Here is a 12476-nt window from a genome sequence, read left to right on the forward strand (position 1 = left end):
AATTATAAAGTAACTAAATGCTTTTATTAAAAATCCCAATCTTAATTACTTTAGGAAAATGTGAATAAGGTGCTAATCCATGAAATTACACTTTACACTTTGTTTAAGTCGTTAGTGGAGCGTGTGTGGTTAACCGGCACACTAACTTGAACTTAACAAGGTAGGTAAAGGGTGACTTAATGTTTATCATAGTATCGATGGAGCGTGTGTGGTTAACCGACACATCGATTGAGGGGTAATACATTAAGGGTACCAAGTAATTTGCATGGTTACTTCACACCTTGTTTTGTGATCCTCGGCATCCCAGTCACAAAACTTGAAGGGCACACTCGAGATTGAAACATGCCATTGAAGAAAGTTCAATGAATCTCAAAGAATCTAGGAGTTTCTAAACCAATTAAAACCTAATTAAATATTTCGTTTTTCATGGTAGAAATTGGTGAATCGTCATTCACCTACCTTCAAATATCTTATAGCTTAGATTACGGCATCCCTCTTCTAAGTTATAAAATATTGTGTTGGGTCCTAGCCTTAATATTACATTTGGGTGTTTTATTAAGGACTATCTCTATATCTAATCTAATCTATTCTCTCTTCTTTTCAGATGTCTTCCAATAACAATGCTTCTGGCTCAAACCCTACTAGCTTCTTCTCTCTCATGAATCTTTGTGGGAGAGTCATCTTTGATGGGTCAAACTTTACAGATTGGATCAGAAACATCAGGATGGTCACTCAGTATGAGAACAAAGAATATGTTCTCGACAAGGAGCTGAAGATACCCAAGCAAACTGCTACTCCTGAAGAGCTCGTTGAATATGAGGTACATGAAAGAGATGCTACAAAAGTGGCATGCATCATGATGGCCACCATCACAGCCGAGCTCCAAAAGTCCTATGAGGACTATTATCCTTTTGAGATGCACCAGGACTTGATGGACCGCTACCATCAAAGTGCTCGTCAAGAGCGATATGAAATAATCTCCTCCATGATAACAACCCGAATGAAGGATGGTGAACCCATCACAGGCCACATGCAGAAAATGCAAAGGTATGTGGACCGTTTACTGAAGCTGAATGTGAACTTCCCCGAGGAGTTAGCAATAGACATCATTTTGCACTCCTTACCATCGTGTTATGATCAATTCCGCATGACATATCACATGAACAAGGAAGAAGTCACCCTCAGCAAACTTCAAGGACTCTTGAAGACCGCCGAAAGTGGTCTAAAGGGTAAGTCGGTTGTTACTACTCCTACTCCTACTCCAACTGCGGCCAATGTCTTGGCAATCGGGCATGGCAAAGGGAAGAAGAGAAAGAACCCTTCTAAGGGTACCAAGGGTAAGACCCTTGAAGTCTCCTCTTCCAGCAAAACCAAGAAAGTTTTTGTCACTCCTTCTGCTAACCCTAATGAGGCTGAATGCTTCTATTGCCATGAAAAGTCGCACTGGAAGCGAAACTGCCCAAAGTACCAGCAAGATTTGAAGGATGGGAAAGTAAAACCCAACCATGCAGGTATATACACTATATTGTCTTATAACTCACCTCATTCTAAGTCTTGGGTCCTTGATACAGGTTGTGGTATTTACATATGTTGTGATTTGCAGGGACTAAGAAGAAGTGAGAATGTGGAGCAGGGAAAGATAAACTTGATCATGGGAAACAGAAAAGCTTCACCTGTCACCAAGATAGGAGTTTATTCCTTAGTGCTAAATAGTGGGTTTACATTAGATTTGAATAAATGTTATTATTCGCCAGAAATGGAAAGAAATGTTATTTCCTTTCATGCATTGTATAAACAAGGTTTTACCTTTTATTTTGATAATAATAATGGTAGTATTGATGATTTCTTTAATAATGTTCTTTATTTTAAAGCATTACCTTGTGATGGTGTGTATGAAACTGTATCTGTTGTAGATAATCTAGGAAATAATGTATTGTGTATTGACTCTTCCACTAGCTTAGATAAAGCATCTTTATGGCATTGTCGTCTTGGACATGTAAGCAAGAAACGCATAGGCCAACTCCAAAAGGATGGAGTCTTGGAGTCATTTGATCTAAAGTCAGATGATAGTTGTGAATCTTGTTTGCTTGGTAAAATGACAAAGTCACCTTTTACTGGCACTTGTGCTAGGGGTGAAGGTTTGTTGGACCTCATACACACGGATGTGTGTGGACCCTTCAGAACTGCCACAAGAGATGCTAATCAGTTCTATGTGACTTTTACTGATGATTTTAGTAGATATGGATATGTCTACTTAATCAAGCATAAGTCAGAAACCTTTGAGAAATTCAAAGAGTTTAAGCAAGAAGTGGAGAATCAGTTGGGCAGGAACATTAAGATGCTTCGATCCGATCGTGGTGGTGAGTATCTTAGTACTGAGTTCCTTGACTATCTTAAGGAATGTAGGATTGTCTAACAATTGACACCTCCTAGGACACCACAGTTGAATGGTGTAGCTGAGAGGTGCAATCGGACCTTGTTGGACATGGTTCGTTCCATGATGAGTCGAGCTTCGTTACCAATCTCATTTTGGGGGTATGCCTTAGAGACTGCCACCCATATCCTTAATCTAGTCCCTACAAAGAAGGTTGCCAAAACACCTCACGAGGTGTGGACTGGAAAAGTTCCCAATCTAGACCACATCAAGATTTGGGGTTGCGAGGCTTTCGTGAGACGCGAGACTCACGATAAGCTCGAACCCCGAAGCGAAAGGTGTATTTTCATCGGCTACCCACATAAATCCTTTGGTTACATCTTCTATAGACCCAGTGATAATGTGGTCTTTGTAGCAAGAAGAGGATTCTTTCGAGAGAGAGAATTCATAAGCCAAGGAGACAGTGGGAGGCAAATTGACCTTGAGGAAATTCAAGAGTCAAGTGGTGAAGGAACCTCAAACCCTAGCCCTCAACCTGAGGAGGAAACTCCTGTTGATGTATTAAATGATTATGTGAGATTTTTGAATGGTGACTTGGAAAACTACGAGACAATACTTGGGACGAGTATAAGTAGGTGTCAAAAGTAGTAGAGGCCTATACTACTGGAAGCACAAGACTCATGCTTAGATCAGGGAAAGTCACAAGGTTACCAAGAAGCTAGTAATTGATTTCGTTTTTGTTCAAATATTTCGTTACCATCATTTCGGTAATGACTAAGAAGATGATTGATATTCCGACCCTAGCGGTCATATCGAATCGAGTCCGACTAAGATGAGTATGTTACGTGGTTCGGGGAAAATTGAGTCCAATGTTTATTGGACCGTTTAAAGTTCTTTAGAAGATTGAGAATCAAGCTAGAACTACCAGCAGAACTAGAAGGTATTCATAACACCTTCCACGTGTGTTATTTGAGGAAGTTCACAGGAGAAGTTCCCGACATCATTCCAATTTTTGAATTAAGTTTGGATGAAAACAAGAGGTTAATTGAAGAATCGTAGGCAATTGTTGACCGTAAGACTAAGAAGTTGCGACGCAAGATGGTCGATTTAGTGCTTGTGCGATGGAAACATTCGAATGGGCCAAATCTCACCTGGGAAACGGAGAGTGACATGATGAGTCGCTATCCGCAATTGTTTGCTGATGTGTGATTCCGAGGACGAAATAATTCTAAGGGGGAGAGAATCGTAACGCCCGTGTTTCTGGGCTAAGCATTAATTATGATGTAATAGTCTAGGTCAACCATTGGAACTCGTTTTGAAAGATTAAGAATGAATTATGTGCTTTAAACTTAATTATTATGATTTAATAAATTAAGGATAAAAATAAGCGTCAACAATAAATATTAGATAAAGCCGATATCTATGAAGAAAGTTGTAGTGGTTGAAACAAGGATTCCGAAGATATAAATAATACCGAAATCCGAGTTATAACGAAGAAGTTATGACATGTCGAAGTTTCGCGACAGAACCGACACGACGCTGTATGACGTAAAAAGTGAATTTTTGTTAAAGTGGTTTTTAGCGTTAGTGATCTAAACAAAAGTCGTAGTGTTCATTAAACCGAGAGAGTGCATAAAAAGAATGTCAAAATCTGACTTCGTATGAGGAAGTTATGAATTTTCTAAGATTTGACATAACAATATGTAGCCCGAAACTCGAGTTATAGATCGAGTGATTTTTAGCCGAAACAAACTAAACGAGAATCGAAGATCTTGTTGATAGTAGTTCAACGGTAAAAAGACAGACGAAAACGGACATTGGATGAAGAAGTTATGAATTTTTAACGGACTTTTCCTGTCCTATCCTGTTAAAAATATAACTTTAAAAATAAAGTCAAAATTAGCCGATGAAGTGTAAACGAAAGTTGCAGAGCATAGTCTCACCTACGCGTGGATATAAAGAACGTCAAAAACTGAGCTCGTATGCGAAAGTTACGAATTTTGGAAGTTTGAAAATTCTGAGTACGCCCAGCGTACTCGTGTTCACGGTTCGAGATTGGCCACGTAGCCCTACTCTTTTGCATGATTGACACGTTTCGTAGCCTTGACGCGTCCGATATGATCCCCTCGTACGCCCAGCGTACTCTAAAGTTACGCCCAACGTAACTCGACTATTTAGCCCCTATAAATAGTGATCGAAGCCAGTCGTATTATTGTTTTTAAAATTCACTCTTCTCACCCTCTACTTTACTTTTTGCTACACTAAATACCCCAAGCCTAATATATCATCCTAAGCATCATAAGCAAGTCTCGGAGAGCCCGAAGATCCCGAGAAAAAGAGTTTTTGAGCCGAAACTCTGCCCACGTGAAGCCCGGTTTTTTAGAAAACATCTCGGTTTCATCGGTAACAATCGTTTTAAGAAACGAAGTGTTGTCCAATCGTCGTCTTATCAAGTGAGTGTATAGTCACTTTCATCTTACACATAGATATGAAGTATTTTATATAAAATATGTGCTATGTGTATATATGTTTGTTTATTTGAGATGGATGTTGAAAGAATGTTTTATACAGGTTTTAAACTATATATGCAGTTTATATCTGCAAATATGTTGGATAAAACATGGGTAGATAAAGAATGAGGGTTGAAAGATGGTATAGATGAATATTGGCAACTGCGCCATAACCCTTAGGTGTTTTTGATTTAAGTGTTCACCACTTGTAATCTAAATATCTTGGCAGCTGCGCCTAATGGATAATTTTTGCAGCTATGCCTAATAGATACGACATAATCCTGGCAGCTACGTCAAAAGGATAATATCGGCAGTTGCGCCTAATAGATGATATTAACAACTGTGCCTAATAAAGAATAAATGATGTTGTTGGCAGCTGTGCCTAATAAACAACATTGGCAGATGTGCCAATTAGAGAATAAATGATGTTGTTGGCAGCTGCGCCTAATAAATAACATTGGCAGCTGGGCCATAGGCAAAGATGGACTTCGTGCTTATTTCTTATGTTAATCCTTAGAAAATGAATGAACGAGGAATAGCTGATTTCTTAGGGTGGATCCTTAAGAGTAAAGAAGATAATGGGGGTGGGAAATTGGGTTGATTGTTTGATGTTTAAACATAATAAATAAATTTATTGTGGTTGATGAAATTAATAAATTTATTATTTTTGGGTTGAAAACCCTATATGCTCACCAGACTCTCAAGCCTGACCCACTCAGCTTTTTATATTACAGGTAGTGGACTCAGAGCATAGTTGGATGATGACGAGGGATTTTTGATTTATAGGCCAGTAGTTGTAAATAACTGTTGTAAGGCTTATAATGTACTGTTTATGCTTTTTGGTCTGTATCGGAACATGACATCCCAAGGTTTTGTTATATAATAAAAATGCATTTCTTTAAGAAATGCTTTGATAAATTTTTATTATTTTGTTTTGGGAACAAATCCCGCAACACCTTTTGGAAGATTACTCTGATTTTATTTTAAAAGCATAAACTAAATCGGTATTTTCTGGCCGAGAAATTTGGGGATGTCACATATATATTTCATAACTACCTAGGAATTTATAATTCATATACATATAGGAACACTAAGTAAAAACGTAATAATATTAACTATTCTAAATCTTCCAACAGTACATGACTATACTGGATGCTTATCACCTACAATAGTTAAACACTGAAAGGGATAAGCGGGTGACGCTTAGTGAGTTCAACAATAGATACAATATAACGTTATGCCATATATATAACAATATGACAGAAGCAAAGAGGAACAAAGAACAACAAAGGCATATGTGTATCATATGACAGACTTTCCATATCAACAAATGATTTGATTCAAAGATTTACAATAAATGAAACACAACAATTTCAACATGATATACATTATAAAACTTCGACCCAAGTGGCATAGAAAAATACAATTTTGGAGTATCATTTTGCTAGAATATACAGGCTTTCAGCCCTACCTAGCGCTATGTCAATACCAAAAGTGATACGAGTCATGTTCTACATGGCCAAAGGCACAAAGCCAATACCAGAAGTGTTACGAGACATGCTCTACATGGCCAGAGACATAAATCCAATACCAGGATAATACGAGACATGCTCTACATGGCCAAAGGCTCAAAGCCAATACCAGAAGTGATACGAGACATGCTCTACATGATCAACGGTATAAAACCAATACTATAATAACACAGGAAAGCACATTGCACATATAACAGATAACATACAATTGTCCCTATATTGAACTCACCGTGAAATAATTGAATGTTGTGATGAAATTACCCTTTAAGTGCGTTTTTGCCGGTAGAATCTGAGTAAACACTATCAGCAGTTAACAATCGTCGGCTCGGGAAAATGGCTCAAAATCAGCAATACGGGAGAGAGGGTTGCGTTTTTGTGTAAACGGAAACAAGAGGGCTGGTCCTCTATTTATAGGTCGAAAATTTGACTCTCACGTCGTGAGCCCAGTCCTAATCAGCTCGTAGGATTTCCACATGTATTCTAGGCTTGAGAGGTGTCGATGGACTACCTCACATCGTGAGTTATACTTGCTCACGTCGTGAGCTTTGTTAGATCTCGAAGTTTGTGCTCCGGACTTCAAAAATTCATATCTTTTGCATACGGGCTCTGCTTTTGACGTTCTTTATATCAACGCGTAGTTGAAATTATACTCTACAACTTTCATTTAGACTCCGTCGGCTAATTTTGACTTCATTTTTAATATTACATTTTTAACAGGTCGGGATAGGAAAAGTCCGTTAAAAATTCATAACTTCTTCATTTGACATCCGTTTTCATCTGTCTTTTTACCGTTGAACTACTATTAACGAGACCTTCGATTCTCGTTTAGGTTGTGTCAGCTAAAAATTGCTCGATCTATAATTCGAATTTCGAGCTGTACACGGTTATGCCGAATCTTAGAAAAATCATAACTTCCTCATACGAAGTCAGATTTGGATGTTTTTTTTATGAAAGTTCTCAGTTTAGTGAATACCACGACTTTCATTTAGATCACTAAATCTAAAAAGTAGTTTATCATAAACTCAATTTTTACGTCATATGGCGTCGTGTCGGTTCTGTCGCGAAATTTTGATAAGTCATAACTTCTTCGTTATAACTCGGATTTCGGTGAGGTTTTCACCTAAACGTTTCTAAGGAGATAATTTACAACTTTCTATAACATTGGTTTTACTTTTTTCCAACTTTAAACGTTATATTTTCATTAATTTCGATAGTTGACTTATGATCGGAATCTCATAAGACTTCCCATCACTTCTAATACTTTCCGATTGATTCTAAACATAGTTTTACTTCAAATCTCATAAAAGTATCTTGTTAGAACTCAACGCTCTAAACATATATTATTAAATAATATTCATTTTTAAGCTAACAAGCTTACAAAACACGATAACTGAACAAGGTTATTAACGCGTATATTACAATCCAATATCTTCATGAATTATTTTTTAACCACCTCCATCATTGGTGGGTTTAGTCTTTGTTGGGCTACTCGTGTGGTTTTAAAATCTTCCTCCATCAGAATTTTATGCATGCAAAGAGATGGGCTTAGTGCTTTGATATCTGTAATGGTCCACCCAATCGCGTTCTTATACTACTTCAGAATTCCGATCAATTCAGTTTCTTCATTTTCTGATAACTTGTTGGATATGATGACTAGAAGTTTTTCTTTTTCTCTGAGATATGCATATTTCAGATATTATGGAATTGTCTTCAGCTCCAAGATTGGTGGTTGCACTATAGAAGGAAAAACTTTTGGAGTTAGAAACTGGTAATTTAAGAGTTTGGGTATCATACCTCAACTTTCTCTGCTAGTCTATGTGAGTTGCCATTTCTTGCACTTGTTTGTCAACAACATATTTCTCTGATAAACCTGGGCTACATTAACAGACATATTTCTGTGGAGTACTAATTCTAGTGACTCATGGTTAGCAATCTCAAAATATTTTGCAATTAATGGTTCAATTACATCAATGAAATTAAGGGCTGAAACATCATCTGGATAACGCATGACATCATAAATATTGATGTTGATAACTTCACCATCGAATTCCATGGATAGGGCACCATCATAAACATCTATTTTAATTCTGGAATTTTTTAAAAATGGTCTCCCCAAAAGAATGGAAATGGAATTCGGTGAGTTGTCATCTCCCATATCTAAGACGTATAAATTAGCTGGGAATATCGGTTCATTCACTTGAACCAAAACGTCTTTCAGCACACGTTTTCGGTGTATCAGTGAACAATCAGCCAACTGAATGATAAATCATGTTCTTTTTAGTGGCCCTACCCCGATAGTTTTAAAAAGTGAGTATGGCAAAACATTTATTGAAGCACCCAAGTCTAGCATGGCGTGTGGCATTGAAAGGTTACCCAACTTGCAAGGAACATTAAATACTCATGGGTCCTTGCACTTTCGAGGTAGCCTTTTTTGTAAAATAGATGAAACATTTTTGTTGACCTTAACTATTTCTTTACCCTTTAGTTTTCTTTTTGAAGTACACAATTCTTTTAGAAATTTTGTGTATTGGGGTAGCTGTTTTATAGCATCAAGAAGGGGAATATTTACCTCGGCTTTTCTAAAGAATTCCATGATCTCTCTATCATCCTTTTCTTTTTTTGTATTTTTCAGTCTTTAGGGAAAAAGAGGAGGATTAATTTTTACCTCAACTTCAGCATGTCTGTCCTTTTTCAGCACCTCTTCAGTCGCCTCAGATTGTTGATCAACTATGATGTCTTCTTCCACATCTTCTTGCTGATCTGGTCCTTTGTAGTTTTTACCACTTCTGAGAGTCGCAGCACAAGCGTTGTGCTTTAGGTTTTTCTCAAGCTGAGATGAGAATTTTCCTTGTGTATGTGCTTCCAGTTTGCTTATAGAGTTCGCGAGTTGTGATACCTGTTGCTCCAAATTTTTGATACTAGACTTGGTCTCATTCTGAAAAGATTGGGTACTTGTAGCAAGACTTTTAACAATGTCTCCAAAGACATGTTGGAACTACTAGCTTGTGGCTAAATAGGTGGTTGTTGAAAATTGGTTTGATGTTGATTTTGCTAAAAAGGTTGTTGAAAGCTAGGTAGAGTCTGGTACTGATTTCTCTACTGAATATTTTGTTGGGGTCTTGGCTGGAAATTGTTCTGGAAGCCTCCCCAATTTTGGTTGTTGCGTGGTTGATCAAATTGTCTTTGTTATGCTTGGTAACCACCCATTGCCTGTACAGCTTTAGTATATTCCTGTAATATTGGGAACATGTCTGTTGGGTGCCCATTCTTCGCGCAAATCCCACAAGTTCTGATTTTTGGTTAAACACCTTTTTCTTTTATGAGTAAAAGAACAACCTTTGTCAATTTTGAAATTTGGGACTCAAGGTGGGCATTGCTGATCCCCTTCACTCCTCGCGGTTGATCTTGATACCCTTCTTCATCATTACCTGAGTGTTTTGATTCGATTTCCAACTTCTCTTTTAATGCTCAGATCTCAGCAGATAGGTCTGCTTGCTGTTAGATACATTAATGACCCAATCATTTGACGATAAAGCGTCATGTCAGCGGCTGGCTTCTCCAACGAAGGTGTAAGCTTTGTCCCAAAAGCCATTGGAACTTTCACTTTGGAGTCTCCCATCATGCCAAACTTAGCAAGCAGTATCTTGGTGTATGCCTCCTGATTGATAAAAATGCCTTCGGGTCCCTGTCTAATGTTTAAGCCAAGGAAAAAGTCAATTGGACCCATTGAGCTCATCTCAAATTTAGTTTCCATCAACTACCTGAACTCAGCTGTTAAGCTGGGATTCGTGGAGCCGAAGATGATGTCATCAATGTAAATTTGGACTATCATAAGGTGGTTACCCTCTCTCTTACGAAAGAAGGTTGGTTCAACCGAACCTTGTTTAAATTTAGACATTTTTAAGAATCGAGTGAGAGTTTCATACCATGCTCTAGGAGCCTGCTTTAAGCCATATACCGCTTTGTCTAGTATGTAACAGTGATCTGGATACTTCTCGTTCACAAAGCCTGGCGGTTGCTCAACGTACACAGTTTCTTCGAGTTCTCCGTTGAGAAAGGCACACTTTACGTCCATCTGATAGACTTCAAAGTTTTTGTGTGCAGCATAAGCAAGAAAGATACGAACCGACTCTAATCTTGCAACAGGAGCGAAGGTCTCTTCATAATCGATACCTTCATCTTGATTGTAGCCTTTTACAACCAACTGAGCCTTATTATGAATCACATTCCCCTCCTTATCCATCTTATTTCTGAATACCCATTTGAGACCGACAACTGAAGCATCCTTTGGTGTTGGAATAAGGCGCCATACGTTGTTTCTTTCAAACTCATTCAACTCATCTTGCATGGCTTGAACCCAATCAGAATGATCAAGAGCCGAATTCATAGTCTTCGGTTCAACCTTGGAGACAAAGGATTTGAACATGCAAAACTCTACTTGAGAGAAGAGTGCAGCTTGTTTCGCTTTGATATGTGATCGAGTTAACACCTTTTCTGAAGATTCCCCAATGATTTGACTTTGTGGATGATCTTTGGTCCATTTAATAAGAGGTGGGTAGTTTGGATCACAAGAGGGATCCAGTTCAGCATTGATTTCTTCTTCCAATTCTGATAGTGTATCATCATCATTGACATGTGTGTTCTCCCCCTCGAATGATGACACCAGTTCAGTATCTGGATCAGAATGTTCCCCTTCGTTTGGACTTTTAGTTGAGCTTGATGATTGTGACGTTGAATTCTCCCCCTGGAATGAAGCACCTTGATCTTTTGGCTGAGACGAACCCTCCCCCTGGACAGAAGGACGGTCATTCGAAGGTTCGTTTAAGTCTGGCCTCTCGGTTGCTTTAGGTTGATCAGCAGCCATCTTCTGTGCAGCATCGTCGATGATTTGCTTTAGACTATCAACTTTGTTTTCTTTTGCCTTTGATTCAGAATCGATTGCCGTTTGAGGCTCATCAAAAAGAAGCATATATTGCTCGAAAAGATTTGAGATAGAAGCTGTAACTTGACTGGTCTTTGGAAAGATTTCCTGCATTGCACCTTCGGTTGTCTTCATCTTCTTAACATAACTATCGTCAAAAGTGACATAGTATGTTTCTTCAATCTTCTTAGAGCGCTTGTTTAGAACTCTATATGCCTTAGAGTGCAGGGAGTAACCTAAGAATATCCTTCATCAGCCTTAGCATCAAACTTGTTTCGATTCTTTTTAGAGTTGAAGACGAAGCATCTTGAACCGAACACATGAAAGAATTTCACATTCGGTTTGCGATTGTTCAAGATCTCGTAAGGAGTGATAGAGAATCGCTTGTTTAGATATGATCTGTTCTGAGTATAACAAGCAGCAGCAATAGCATCAGCCCAGAAATATAAAGGCAAGGAAGCGAAGCATAACATCGTTCGAGCTGCCTCACACAGAGATCGATTTCGCCTTTCAACGATTCCATTCTGTTGTGGAGTATATAGAGCCGAGAAATTATGAGTCGTTCCCTTCTCAGCAAGAAAATCTTCGAAATCTTTGTTCTTGAATTCCAATCCATTGTCACTTCTTACGTTACGAACAACTTTCCTCAGTTGAACCTCAACTTGCTTTATGAAGAGCTTGAGCTTAGGAGTAGCTTCTGATTTTTGCTTCAAGAAAAACACCCATGTGAACCGAGAGAAGTCGTCCACGATGACCAGAATATACTTGTTCCCACCAATACTTTCAATAGAGGAGGGACCACACAGATCGATGTGCAATAGCTCCAATGGTTCTATCACCTTTGTATTGATAATAGAAGGATGACTTTGTCTACTCTGCTTTCCCATTTCACAGGCTGCGTATAAATGTTCTTTGTCGAATTTAAGAACTGGAAGACCTCGAACATGATCTCCCAAAACAAGCTTGTTGATATCCTTGAAGTTAAGATGAGAGAGTCTTCGATGCCATAACCAGCTTTCGTCTGAGTGAGCCTTCGTTAGCAAACAGACTGCTGGTTTCCCTCGAATTGGATTGAGGTTTAAAGGGTACATTTCCCCCTTTCGCTTCGATTTAAACAGAATGTTATTTGACTTCTTCTC

Source organism: Lactuca virosa, chromosome 7 (genome assembly GCF_052849685.1).
Source record: "Lactuca virosa cultivar CGN04683 chromosome 7, Lactuca_virosa_CGN04683_v6, whole genome shotgun sequence".
NCBI classification, from domain to species: Eukaryota; Viridiplantae; Streptophyta; class Magnoliopsida; order Asterales; family Asteraceae; genus Lactuca; species Lactuca virosa.